Below are 15331 nucleotides of genomic sequence, written 5' to 3'. Positions count from 1 at the left end.
CTTCTTGAAACTGTAACCGTATTTCATTCACCACAAAGAACTATCTGATTGAATAGTTTTCTTATCAGATAGAGAAATAAAACGAGTCGCAAAGTCTAAAAGCAACATTTCTCTGCCTGGGCTGTACCTCTGCACGTTAGTCTGTTTCAGTGTGTGACCCCCCACCCCCTCCCTGATCAGTCGGGGGTGAGTGCGCTAATGTGCCTGGAGGCCGTTTTAATGAGTGTTTGCTGGAAAACGAAAAATACAAGAAGGATTTGTACGTTTTCACAACGGGGGAGTTTGCGTAAGTACTAGTAAATAATTTTCTCGAGTGTGTACGTTACACATGTTATTTGTTTAAAATTGGTATTATTATTTTGGTAGCTAGCAAACTCGCGGGATAAAGGATTGAAGTGCACTCAGTGCGATACAATACGGTGGCGCTATTCTAACAGTTAGTTATTGCAGGGTAACTTGTAGAATATGCTGTGAATTGAACCAAGATTACACAGCAGTAGCAGTAATACGAGTTACTTCCCTCAAGTGAAAGCGTTAAACGTTAGCCCGATGCTTAACTAGCCAACGTCAGGCTTTCTGATTGAAGGCTAAAAGCGACGTTGTCACCAAGTAAACAGAATATTGATGATATTTTTGTGTATCGCTGCAGCCTTTTCAAGTATTAACCTGGTGTCTTTGGGAACAGCTTAGGGGGAAATGACGGTAATATGACTGAACCATATGGGAAGAAAGAATAGGCACTTTTTGTGCTAGCGAAGTTTCCTCGCTTTCATTCAAAATCTGTTTATCATTAAACAATTGAAACATAATGGCTTCGAGCTGACATTGAGGCCTGTGGGGCACTATCAGCCACTGAGACAGTAGACAAGTGACTATTTCACACTTTAAGGCTGCCTGTTTATTTAAGGGAGATGAACGGTACATTCTAACTGTACATAATAATATCAATGATGATAGATTAAATAAATGGGTTTTTGAAAGACGCTTGTGCATTTTCAAAGTCTAAAGTGTTGAATTGATCTGAGTATGTCATGTGTTCAAAGCCTCTCCCAGTCAGTGCTGTTCTCTATGCCTGTCTTACTCTACATGATGTTATTAGCACAAACACTTTAAAGGTGATAATTAGGTCTACAACAATAACACAGACTGCAATGTAGTTAAGCGTCTTACAGTTAGTTTTGAATGAATGAACTTAAAAAACAACACAAGCAAAGATCTGTCTCCTCCTGTTTTTTGTGTCACATAAGAAAGAAGCATCAATATCTGATGAGAAGACTTATTCATTTGGCCTTTCACGTGGTCTTACTCAGGTGATGCGAAGTGAAATATGCATCCTTTTTATGGTAATGTGCTGGAAAATGTTGAAAATGGACATTAAACGTGCTTACAAAGTGCTTGAATTTGACCCTGAAAGGTGTATGAAGCCAGAAAAAGTCACACTTGGAGTAAAAACCTCTCATAGCAAGTTAATCATATTCAATTGATTTGATGCTTTCAGCACAAAATTTAGCCACACAGTCAGGACAGCGTCTGCTTTACCTTCATCGGTAAACGTGTTTATGCAGTACATAGTAACAGTGTGGCTGAGTCCTCTGGTTCAAATCAGTTCCAGTACATTTGGAGATGTAAGTCTTAACCTTTCACATGCATCGGGAAGGAAAAAACATTTAATCTTCACAGTACTGCCGAAGTGCAGCGATACATTGTGAAGTGCACATTTGCATTTCTCATACAGTACCGATCAAAAGTCTTGAACCACCCCCTTATTTTTTCGTGTTTTGCCAGGTCAGTCTGTGTTAACGGTGTTATTAACTGCATTCTTCAACTAAAGAAGTGAGAACAAATGATGTGGGCTTTTGTTTTTTTGCAATAGGCTGCAAGTAAATGTGTACAGATACAATTTAAAATTGGTTCTTTGTTAAGTTTTGTGGTCCTTTCCGTGACTTAGGTGTCTGTTTATGTTTGAATGATTCAGAGATTAGTGTGAAGGGTCTTAACAGACAAAAAGTGGTCAAATACAAGCCCTGGATTAAAAATCAGAAACACTTTAAAAAGCCTGGAGAGCTATTCCTTAATACCACTTTAAAGATTACAGGGAAGTCCGGATCCCTGGAAGCAAATGAGGGATGGCTCAAGACTTTTGCACAGTGCTGTACATGTCATGTTCCCTGTTTTATAGCTCAGCTCAAACTGACACGTTCTCACTAACTGCTTCTCATTTTCTCCACAGTAAACTTTGACCACTTCCAGATACTGCGGGCCATCGGGAAAGGAAGCTTTGGAAAGGTAATGCAGCCTCCATTTTTCACGCCACTTGTATATTGTTTGCCCTTAATTACCCACCACGGTCGTCATCTCTAAAGAATCAGTGCAAGCGAAGCGAAATGTGCTGGGATTACACTTTAGTTCTCGTGTGCTGCTGTTATTTAATAACAGTTATAAATGCAGCTGATGTAATTATTTCTATAAAGTCAGTTAGAGGAGAGCCGATTTCTATTTCATCTCACTCAATCTAGGTGGGAATTTTGACCCCACGTCTCAATTTAATTACACAGCAGCAAAATTCTGCGGCTCTATTTGTCATCGCGCTCAACGGTTGGGCTGAAGGCAGGAGGAGAACTTAGTGTGTGTGTGATACACAATTGGGGCTGCAGAGATTGGAATAGTTTACCTTCATTTGAAATATCACTGCCCTGTGCACATTGTTGGCTTTAAAATTCAAACTTAAAGAGTTTGTAAGTAAACTGGCTGAGATGAGACAGACGATGCACCGGGTCCTCGTCTGAGTGCTGGCTTTCAGTTGTGCTGTCTCTCTTGCCCAGCCATGCACACACAGACACTGTGCTACACTTACACAGTGAGACAGATGCTCACAGAGACGTCCAGATACATTTTGTCCTTGCTGGAGGTCATCTTGTGTTTTTTGGCCCACTGTGGCCTCACACCGAGCTCCTGCTGTTTTTTGAACACTTTAACAGCACCAGTCTTTAGCTTCCTGTTGAACACACTTAAGTGGGGGAGGTGTTATTATTAGTGGTAAATGATTTGTGTATTTGTTGGATGCACCTCAGAGCAACAGGAAACATGACACGACACGCTCCAGTAACCTGCAGTCTTTACAGTGAGGACACACAAACATTAACCCTCTGCTCCTTACAGAAACTCTCTAAATCCTGTAAGTTTCTTGACTGCCACTTGGAAAGTTGAAACTTCAGCTCCCTCCACAGATTTTCTACAGTACTGATGTCTGGAGACTGACTAGACCACTCCGTGATCTTATAGCACTTCTCCATTAGTACATACTCAGATCAGCTTGCTGTGACTCATTTTCCATTACAATCAAGTACCACCTAATGTGCGTGGGGTCATTACAGCAAAGCGGCCCGATGTCCATGTTGTCATTTATGAGCAACACGAATGCCACAACAAAGGAAGACGTCGCAGCGATGATGTATCTGTGGCTTTTTGTCACACTTGGAAACCACGGTGTTGTGCAGCTATTTGCCTTGTTGCAGGGTTTTAAAAAAACTGCAGTTTTGATTTTAGTGAAAGACACCGTCTCATGACTCATTGAGTGCCGCGACTGACAAGCCAATCCGTGGCCTGCAGTCTGACGATGTCACATTTCCTGACTGCTTGGAACCCCGACTAAGTCGTCCTGTAGCCCACATCATAATGTTTCCATCTCTCTGCTTGACTGCGGGGATGCTATTTTTTGCATCACACTCCTATTTCAAAAGGTCAGTTAAAGCCACATAATTTCGTTTCATCTCCCCACAGCACTTTCTCCAAAGTCTTCCCTGAATCATTTAGATGTTCACTGGCACTTGAGATGGGCCTATACATGTTTCTCCTTGAACAGGTAGCTACCCTATGTTAGCCTAGCTTTCTATCACTGATGCTCTGTGTGTATGCTGCTGCCTCTCATCTCGTGTTACTTAAAAAATTAACCCCACAGCTTCAATAACCGTATCTAAAAATCTCTCAGTGAAAGTTACGGTTGAAGGTTTGGAAACATTTTGGGGTAGCCAGTGTTAAATAGAGACAGTGCCACATTCTTTATCTAGTCATTGTAATGAAAGAAGCACATTAAAAACTATATGAGAGTTTGCTTTTAACAAGCATGTAATGACTCTACTTAAAAACTGAAAGTAGCATTTTGTGGATGTTTTCCCTGCTGCCCGATCCCATCAGTCTCTTAAAGCATCATTTTTTATGCGCCCTGGTGTGACAGAGGTTTCATGGCGCTACAGGTTACCTGAGCACATCAGGTATATTACGGTTGAAAACTAGTGCCCGGCCTTCCAGTGGGTGTTCGACCCCTCGTGCACAGCTCAGGAGTCTAAACGACCCAGCAGTTATGGACATGTGTGTTTTTGGTGTGCTGTCCCTCGTTCTCCCTGCTTGCAGGTGTGTGTGTGTGTGTGTGTGTGTGCCGGTGTTTCTGAGAGCACCTGTTTTCAGGCCTGGTGGGTGTGGCTAGGGCTGGGCGATATATTTCATTTTCATTCATTTCATTTATTTGTTCATTTTCAGGCACAACAAATACCTATATTGAACATAAAATGCACAAAACAATCACACAGTTTTTTAAAAATATCGATATATTTTTATACGAGATATAAGATGTGACAATATCTTTTATATCGATATAGTCTATGTTACGTTATAATTATAGTTGTGGAGCCACAAGTTTGCCTCTCTTTCATCCACTTTTGTCTTTGTGCAACGTTCCTCCGCCTCGCCTCGCCTTCACTGATTACAACTCCCCCTCCTTCCCCATCGGTTCACCTGCAGGCAGCGACAAGATGGACATGGCAAATCTCCGTTAACGAGTTACTGCACATCGCCCCGTGCGTGGGGCTGGACGGCGTCAACGTGCTAACGAGCTAACCACGCTAATGAGCTAAACACGCTAACGCCATGCACAGCCTAAAATCCTTTCATTTTCTCAAAAGTTGACAGCGCGCCTTATGTATGAATTCTGGTTGTGCTTGATGACCGCAAACCGATTTTATGTGGAACACGGCGCTCAGCAATCTGTCCAAAAATGTTTTAGTTCGACTTTGGTAAGCTACGGAGCTGCACCGCTTGATGTATTGTCGGAGCATTACGGCTACCGTAGTCCGGAGTAGGGCTGGGCGATATGACCCAAAATTCATATCTTGATATTTTTTTAAAGCCATAAAGTAAGAACAAAAAGAGAGTTCTTAGTCAAAGCTGTGTCCCAGATGTCACACAGGCACTTTTATAACATAGAGCATAGATGTACATGAAAAAAACTACTCAAAAATAAATTATGAGCATTTATTAAATAATAATGCTCCATAAATAAAAGAAAACTATGTTGTTTTTGTGCATAACAAAAAGCTCACAATTGTGCAGTCAAAATGTAAACTAAAAGACGCTGAGCATAATAACATAGACAGATTTCAAAGCTGCTCTGTTCCCAACTTCTACTGCGTGACTGACAGCCTGGAGTTTGAAATCCGCTTCAGGTGGTTTTTATGGTCCTTTTACACACACAATACGGTTTTATTACGTTGAAGCACAGTACGTATCACTCCGCGAGGCTCCTCGGTAGCCGTAATGCTCCGACAATCCATCAAGCGGTGCAGCTCCGTAGCTTACCAAAGTCGTACTAAAACATTTTTTGACAGATTGCTGAGCACCGTGTTCCACATAAAATCGGTTTGCGGTCATCAAGCACAACCAGAATTCATACATAAGGCGCGCTGTCAACTTTTGAGAAAATGAAAGGATTTTAGGCTGTGCATGGCGTTAGCGTGGTTAGCTCGCTAACACGTTGACGCCGTCCAGCCCCACGCACGGAGCGATGCGCAGTAACTCGTTAACGGAGATTTGCTGTCTTCATCTTGTCGCTGCCTGCAGGTGAAGCTATGGGGGAGGAGGAGGGGGGGTTGTGTTCAGTGAAGGAGAGGCGAGGCGGAGTAACGTTGTGTAGAGACAAAAGTGGACGAAAGAGAGGCAAACTTATAGCTATAGTTATAACGTATATATCGATATAAAAGATATGGTCACGTCTTATATCTCGTATAAAAATATATCGATATTTTTTAAAAACTCGATATATCGCCCAGCCCTAGTCTGTAGCCTGGCGGAGTGATACGTACTGTACTTCAATGTAATATTACCGTATTGTGTGTGTATAAGGACCATAAATGGCACCTGTAAGAGACACGGTCACGAAGCGGATTTCAAACTCCAGGCTGTCAGTCACACAGTAGAAGTTGGGAACAGAGCAGCTGTGAAATCTGTCTATGTTATTATGCTCAGCGTCTTTTAGTTTACATTTTGACTGCACAATTGTGAGCTCTTTGTTATGCACAAAAACAACATAGTTTTCTTTTATTTATGGAGCATTATTATTTAATAAATGCTCATAATTTATTTTTGAGTAGTTTTTTTCATGTACATCTATGCTGTATGTAAATAAAAGTGCCTGTGTGACATCTGGGACACAGTGTGACTAAGAACTCTCTTTTTGTTCTTACTTTATGGCTTTAAAAAAAGTATTGAGATATATATCTTATATCGCCATCCAGCTAAAAAATATCGAGATATGAATTTTGGGTCATATCGCCCAGCACTAGGTGTGGCCCTGCCAGGTGGTTGGCCACACCTGAAGACCATCACACAGCTGATCAAGCCTTGTCGGAGGAGCTACTTAAGAATGCGGCGGCGCTCTCTCTGACGCTGGATCATTGCGTGACTTCACGTTAGTCTCTCGGCCAGTCAGTACGGATAGTCTGCCGCATTGTATGTGTCTTACGGCTGCCTGTTTGTTATCTCCCCAGGAGAAGCGTGGAGACGAGAGGGCAGCGAGCACGGGGTGCTCAGACACTGAGGAGCGGAGACAAGGAACACTAGCACTGGGAAGAGGACATTTCACGGGAGTCGGGAACGCACTGCGGATTTATTGTTATTTTCCATTCACTGTAAATAAACACACTGCTTGCAGTCAGAGCTCCGTGCCTGGCTCCTCCTTCCTCACATCCCCACGGTTGACGCTGGCCAACCGTGACAAATTGTCACCATTCTGGGTCCGTTGGACCCAGTATTTTGAGTTTATTATGTTTTGGTTTATTTTTGCATTATGGATTGTTTTCTGATGTTCTGGTGCTTTGTTTATTATTATCATTATAGATCTGTTTCTGTTATTCTTGGTGAGGGATCAGTTCTTAGGTTTTGGGTTCTCATGTGTATTACAGTTTCTGTTCAGTGTCTAGTCTCTCTCAGTGTCATGTCTGCATCTGGTTTAGTAATTCTTGTTTCCTGTTTTATTGTGAAAGTCTTTGTCTTATGTTAGTGTGTGCAGCTTAGCTCCCCCGTCTCGTTAGCCCTGATCTCCCCCAGCTGTGTCTCCCTTCTGTTGCCCATTCCCTCATTACTACCCTGTGTATTTAAGCCCTGTGTTTTCCCATGCTCGGTGTCGTGACCCTCAGATCCTGCCTGTTTGTTCCAGTTAGTGTTTTCATGTTTGGTTTCTGTTTTGTTGGTGCCAGCAATAAAGCTGTGGTTTTCAGTAGAGATGGACCGATCCGATATTACGTATCGGTATCGGTCCGATACTGACCTAAATTACTGGATCGGATATCGGAGAAAAATAAAAAATGTAATCCGATCCATTAAATATCACGAAAGCACCTCACAAAACTTGCAACACGCCGTAACTCACCTCAGAACGTTAGCACGTCGGAGCAGTATGCATCACGTGAGCGGCTGTGGCATGCGGGACCTGTCGGTGGTCTGGATAGCATTTGGAGCTTCGCTAGCAACCTGGCATTTCATCTCCGACAAAGTTATCCCCGAGAGAAGTAAAGCAAGTGTGTAAGTCCATCTCTGAATGTTTGTAAAGCATTCCTGCGTTAAGCTTAACAAGCGACTGCCTCTTCTTGCTGCTACTTCAATCATGAAACTGCTTAAATGATCAGCTGATCGGCTTTTCTGTCGCGGGTCCGTCTCTCTGGTTTGCTTTTGGCCCACTTTGCACCAGAAAGAGGAAACCAGCGGCTGAACAACAGCAGCACGTTTAAGCTTGATAAGCTGTTGTTACAATTTATTTAATATTACTTTCTACTCGAGGATCTTTTTCTACGTAGCTGACGCTGGTAACTTTGCAGGGGCGGATCTAGCAAAGTTTAGCCAGGGGGGCCGATAGGGCATGAACACGGAAAAGGGGGCACAAAGACATACTTTTCTTTCTTATTCTCATTTAAAATGTCGAGCTTTTAATAAATAATTATCTGACACCCAAAGTTTTAATTTGATGTAAAATGAATAGAAGTCAATTACTGTATATAGTAACTATTAAGTCTAATATATATATACCCTAGTAAGCTATAGTACTCTTTCCTTTGGGAAGGTACCATCTGTGCAGTCTGCAATTTTGTTGAAGAAAGATGTTGAATCTATTTAATATTTCTTGAAAAATAATTGATTTCTGTGCATTTTTTTTCACACTGCATCAAATTAAGGTTGATTACGTCGATTAAGCATCATGAGGTGGAGCGTGAGGGGTGGTTCCCTATTTTTTATTTATTTATTTTTGTTGTTGCGGGGAGTTGGAACCCTATTAGTTAGGTTGCTTAATATTTACGCTAAGTACTCTTTAAAATACCAGAATAGGGAGGATGGTGTAGGTCTAAGTTTATTAGATTGATCAGTATTTCGGAACTATGAAATATTTTTTTTTTGCATACAGGTATAACAGAATAGCTTTAGTGTAGTTGTTGTTTTAAACTTGAGTATGAACTTATACAAAATGCAGCAAGATATTAAAAAAAAAAACAGTTTTGTTGATTAAAAAACACTATATCGGATTCATATCGGTATCGGCAGATATCCAAATTTATGATATCGGTATCGGACATAAAAAAGTGGTATCGTGCCATCTCTAGTTTTCAGTTATGTTTCCGTCTGAGAGTCCTGCACTTGGATCCACATCTCCACCTGCCCGCACACAGAGCCCTGACACAAATACCTTTTCTTAGATTCATTATTAGTTCAACATTGACAAATAGTAGTTGACTAATATCAGGAGCCAAAAAGAAAACAAAAAACAAACTAAATAAATATTTCAGACGCTGAAAATAAATTATTACGGTCGTTTAAATTTGCTGTCAGCAAGTTAGGTCTAATACATGTAGTCAATCTAATGAATCAATATTACATGTAAAAAGTACAGAACTGAAAATAAAACTAAAATATAACGGTAAATGAACTGGTTCTTGTATAAAACCTTTCTACTCTCTACAACTTGCCTCATTCATGCACTCACTTTTTTCTATGCTTTTTCTCTGTAAGTGCTTTCTATCTAACATTAATACGTATTCATCCTCCCGATGGATGCATCGGAGAGCAACTTGGGGTTAGCGTCTTGCCCAAGGATATTTGGCATGCAGGCTGGAGCAGAGGGGCATTGAACCAGCAACTTTCTGATTAGTAGGTTTCCTGTTCTACCTGAGCTACAGACACCCCAATTTGTGGTGCTCTGGAAACAACACGTTCTCATCCCAACAGGTAACGATGCTATGTGACAAATCATCGGTATGTGTAAATGTGTTTTTTGTTCTAATCATGAATCGCTTTGTAAAACAAGACCTGATAGGGTTAAGGTTAAAGTTATGGTTAGAGTTAATGTTAGGGATAGGGCTGGAATGGACGGCTGGAGCCTCTCCTCCAAGTGTGTGTTACTGCCGCGATCAGCATTCTGTTGTATGCTTTTCTCTGTAAGCGCTTCGAGCCTGTACTTTTTTGCTTTAGCTGAGTAATGAAGTTGAATCAGTACTTTAACTTTCACTGGAACAATAGTATTTTTACTTCTACTTAAGAATGTCTGATCTTTTGCCAACTCTGGCTGTCTCTCAGTCTTGGAATACCCACTTGTTGTCCAGCGGTGTCCTGGGAATATGGGAACTAGACAGACTGGGGAAACAATGGGAGGAGACACAAAGATGGAATCACTTTTACCATCTTTGATGTATTTGCTGGTCGTCTTATTTCTTCTATTTTGCAAGCACAGTGTTGCAATCATTGTCTTTGTGGTACAATGACACAGGTAGAATGCAGGTGTTTTCATGTAACACGATGCCAGAAAGATGAGTAATGTGTTTTGAAGAGAAGATAAAACATCATGTTTGAACAAAGATAAGCAGCAGACACGTCTGTGTGTGAGTTATTCAGGTTCAGTAAGAAGGTAATATGTCGGCAGAATTTGTAATTCTTATGAAGATATTGCTTGTACAATAAATAAAATCCCTTTAACTTCTTCTGGAGAGTGTCTTTATATATTTAGTCATTTATTTAGCCTTTATTTAGTACTAACTCTAGTCGGGGATATATATCAGAGTTTACTTTCAGATATGAGCATTGTGTTTCCTGTGGATGAATGAATGAATTATTTATTTATGTAATTTTTGAAAGACTGGCTCATGTAAAATATCTGAAAGTATGACACAGCTCTCCTGTTACACTTTATGGACACCTGAGCTTCACCATGAGGGCCTGTCTTTATTCACTGAAATCCACTTTTATAATGAATTCACAGTAATCACTGACACCTTCAGAGCATTACATTCATTAAAGACGTCTTCTACACCTACTCTTCCAGACGACCGACACATACTTCAACCACTGCAGGTTAACCAGCCACTCATCAGTAAAGCAAAAACTAAATGTAAATGTCCTCATGTGGAAAAGACTGAAACACAACTCCCACATATCACTAATGTAACAGATCCATTTAGGGAGAGTGAGAACACTAGGCTGGATGTGTTTTAATGCAGGAACATTCATCATGTCTTGAGTTCAACAAATCATTTACATTGAATATGTGAGCTGGATGGTTACACGATACAATGTGATTGTCAACAATAACTGCAATGAACGCTGGTTTGAGGGCGGAGTCAAGGAGGCCATTTACGTGAAAAGGGAAAGACCCTCTCTGAATCAAGGAGGGGGCCTAAGGGTACATCTGTCACCATCTTACAATGCTGTGATTGCAGCCGTTCTCCAACTCTCTGTGAATGGTACTCAAGACCATTGATCAGTGGTTGTTGATCAATGGTCATGAGAATTTGCATAATCATGATTAAGGAACTGACCTGCCAGCCCATTGTTCCTTCAGTCGGCTGGTTTCTCTGACTGAAAACGCTACGTCCAGAAGAACAGGATCAACTTTTGGAGATTTACTTCCCTGGATGATTGAGCACGCATCAAGACCTTTAATCAGGCCAACAAATATCTTGTACTCAATTTTAGCAGCAGCCATTGTGACACTGATGATAAAACTTGTGTAAAAGTGCGAAGCTGTAAAAAAGTAATTATAAAAAAGCATTTTTGTAGCTGAATGTTACTGGATAGCTGTTTCATCTGTAACACATCAAAATAACCTGCTAAGGTTTAATAGGCTATAAGGAACACACTCACTTCCTGAGCCCTGGGCAATAAGAGACGTTTTGTGTTTTATAATTTATTGATATGTTTGATCCTTTCTGACCTGCGTTAATGAAGCAGTCATTAGAGCACCATGTCCGCTATAATAGTTCTGTAGTTTGATGCTTGAGTCGTTGCAGACTTGTTGAAACTCCCTCACCCGTCAAAGCAGCGTCTTTGTTATTGGAGTCCAGCAGATGGCAGTGTTTCACTGTCTGACGGCTGTCTGAAGCTTCAGCTGGTTTATCCGTTTGCTATGTTTGCCATGTTACAGTGGGGAGGAAAAACTCCTTTTTGACAGGAATATCTAGACATGAGTGATTACTGCAGTGGGGCACTATCTGTGCTATCTATAAGAAATGTTAGCAACAATAAAACTCTGAGGATCAGGGCTCCATTTCACTCCAGTGTTCAGTGGCATTTTAAAAGAGTGAATACCGACGCTGAATGTCTTTGTAAAGCAAAAGCACTTTGTTAGCCTTTACAGAGCAAAGCTATGGATCAATGTGCAGTGAAGAAAAATCCAGGTGGCCAGTCTGTCCTTTCCTAACCAATCACAGAGCTCCTTACATTGTTGCGCTGGAGAATAACTAAATATAATATAAAGATGATATTGAAAATAATCTTTTGTAGAGTCACTACTTAGTGGGCAGAGGACAGTTATCACTTTGCTGGATGCTTTAAAGTCGCATGTTCTGTATTTGCAGATTAACAGGATATTAACAGATTAACAGCTTTCATTAGACTTCATATGATAATCAACAGTGAAGTGTTTCTCTTTCAGTGTTTATTCTTGCTCATTGAATGATCTCTGTTCAGATAATATGCTGCACTCATCTCATGTTTCTTTAAATACGGCATCACTTGTCCAGCTGTCAAACTCTGAAAGAGTTACAGTTTCACCACTGAGCACTTTGAATGGTTATTCTTTTATTTAAAAGCACTTATTCTAGCTGCATCATCAATACGACAAAAACTGTGACTTTAGCAAAAGTTTATCTAAAAATATTTAGGGGGAAATGTTCCTACACCCCTCATGTAAACGTTACACCTCCAAAAGGGAGAAATAATCAGAATAAGGCGTAATCATTGTCTTGATAATAATGACCATGAAAATGAAACTAGGCCTACCTTTAGTTCAGCACACTCAGTGTTGCATAAAGACATGCGAACATGCCATCATCCATTCTGGAGCCTACTTTTAAAAAGAGCGAGCTGTTTATTCTGGCTGAGTAGCAAACAGAACCAACCATGACAACCTAAACTGGGAAAACACTCGGAAACCTTGAACACTGGGAATATGGAGACACAGGGGGTAGGTGAACAGGCACTCTGACAAAGGACAGAGGAAAACAGAGACAATATATATAAGACAAGAAGTAACACAGACACCCTTTTCGGTGACAAAAAAGAGAAAATATCCAGTGAAAGGCAGTTCTCTTGGAAAAACTGCCTTATTGATGTCAACGGTCAGAGAAAAATGTCTGATAGGAAGGCAACCGTAGCTCATACAACCATTTGTTGCAACCAAAGAATGCAGAAGAGCGTTTTGGTCAGCTAAGAACAGGAAATTGAAGCTACAGTTCTCAAAATTTGACATGAGAAGATTGGATAAATGTTGCCTGGTCTGATGAGTCTTGATTTCTGCTCTGACATGCAGATGGTCGGGTCAGAATTTGGCATAAATAGCATGAAAGGATGGATCCATGCTGCCTTATGTCAGCTGTGCAGACTAGTGGTGGTGGTGTCACTGTGGGGGGGAGGGGCGGTATTTTTTTGCTGAAACGTTACATAGTGAGTGTGTGTGTGTGTGTGTGTGTGTGTGTGTGAGTGAGAGAGAGAGAGAGAGAGAGAGAGAGAACAACTTGAAACAAACTGCAGCAATAAGGGCAAACTAGTGCACAGTTATGTTTACGTGAGCGTTATTTTGTATGCATTTGTACAGTTCCATAACTGTGAGAATACATTGATAGCATTTAACTCTAGTAACAGGCATTTGTACCAGTAAGCATGAAAAAGTAGGGAAAAGAACTAGTATGTAAGCACTGACTAGTACTGTAAAGTATATGTGTATATAGGTCAATCGTGGCTCAAGAGTTCGCAGTTCATCCTGTAATTGGAAGGTTGCCAGATTGAGCCCCGCCTCCGACAGTCTCGGTCGTTGTGTCCCGGGGCAAGACACTTCACCCGTTGCCTACTGGTGGTGGTCAGAGGGCCCGGTGGCGCCAGTGTCCGGCAGCCTCGCCTCTGTCAGTGCGCCCCAGGGCAGCTGTGGCTACAATGTAGCTGCCATCACCAGTGTGTGAATGTGTGAATGACTGAATGTAGTGTAAAGCTCTTTGGGGTCCTTGGGGACTAAGTAAAGCGCTGTACAAGTACAGGCCATTTACTGTGCATGTGTTTATGCTCAAGTGTATGAATAAATTAGTCAGTTTTAAACAGTTGCAATTTAAACAGTAGAAGAGTGGCACTATATTTATATATTTATAAAGAATTTCAAACAACAATTAATTGATGGTCAAAGCAGGTTTATTTAATTAATATCCAGATTTCCAATTAGTTCCGAATTGATTCAGCAGCAAATCACATCACCAGTCACTTCAAGGCTGTATGTATTATTGTAAGGTAGACCCTACAATAATACATACAGAGAACCCAACAATCATATGACCCCCTATGAGCAAGCACTTTGGCGACAGTGGGAAGGAAAAACTCCCTTTTTACAGGAAGAAACCTCCGGCAGAACCAGGCTCAGGTCGGGGCGGCCATCTGCTGCGACCGGTTGGGGTGAGAGACTGAAGACGTTTGTTGTAGGTCTGATTGAAGGACTGATGTGATGGTAAGTTGTCTGCTGCTCCGCTTTGAATATTGAGAGATTAGTTGATGGATTTCAAGCCAAATTGTGCCCAAGTTTAAGACCACATTCATTGCTTTTTTTTGTTGATGTTATTGTTTTGGGCTTTTTTTCCACAAGAATTTCTAGCTCCCCTAGAATTCTGGCCACCCAAACGATGATTGCTGCTGAGAGAACACAAGGTTTTGTCCCCCTGTACTATTCATGTCAGTGCAGGGGGTTCTCCTTGAGAGGCCAGGGTGGAAAAAGGGATGCTTCAGAACCTCCGAGGGTGTTATGCGCAGATTTGCATCCAAGGCCAACATTTCTTTGATTAGCCTTACAAATAATGTTTGGCCATTTTCCGGTCCTCGCCTAACTTTCAGCAGTTTTTCGAGGTCATCGAGACACTTAAGTTTTATATATCGAGTTTCCTTTGATCGATAATGTGTCTCGTATTGAAATTGTTCTTGGGTCTTAAATGTCCAGCGCTGTTTGTTGTAGTTATCCTCGATGAAGTAGCAGTCAGTGTACAAGCCAGACTCTAGAAGATGATCTGGTAGCTGACCCTGGGTTTCAATTATGAATTTTAAAACATCATAATCGTCTTCCCCAGGATAGAGAGGCACCCCTGTAGCAAGCTCCACAGCTACCAGCCCCAGAGACCACATGTCGATTGCTTCGTCGTATGGAATGCCAAGCATAACCTCAGGTGCACAATAACCAATTGTCCCCACACGGTCACCAGGAATCACTGCAGAAGCAGGACATGAGAGGCCAAAGTCTATGAGTTTGACTTTGACGGGAGACTCACTGTGGTTCAGCACCATGATGTTTCCAGGTTTGAGGTCAGCATGCACTATTCCCACAGAACCCAGGTGGAACAGAGCATTTGCGAGCTGATGCAAAATTGGCCTGAGTTCTCTCATTGGGAGACCTCGGTTATTCCGGTCCCCAATGTAGTCCCACAGGCTTTGGTCGAGCAATTCGAAATTCAAGCAAATGCGCTCTCCATCGAGGAAATAGTCGTTCCATTCCACA

The sequence above is a fragment of the Astatotilapia calliptera genome, chromosome 23, assembly GCF_964374335.1.
Source record: "Astatotilapia calliptera chromosome 23, fAstCal68.1, whole genome shotgun sequence".
In the NCBI taxonomy this organism is placed as follows: domain Eukaryota; kingdom Metazoa; phylum Chordata; class Actinopteri; order Cichliformes; family Cichlidae; genus Astatotilapia; species Astatotilapia calliptera.
The sequence above is the reverse complement of the archived record's forward strand: the minus strand, read 5'-3'. Positions refer to the sequence as shown.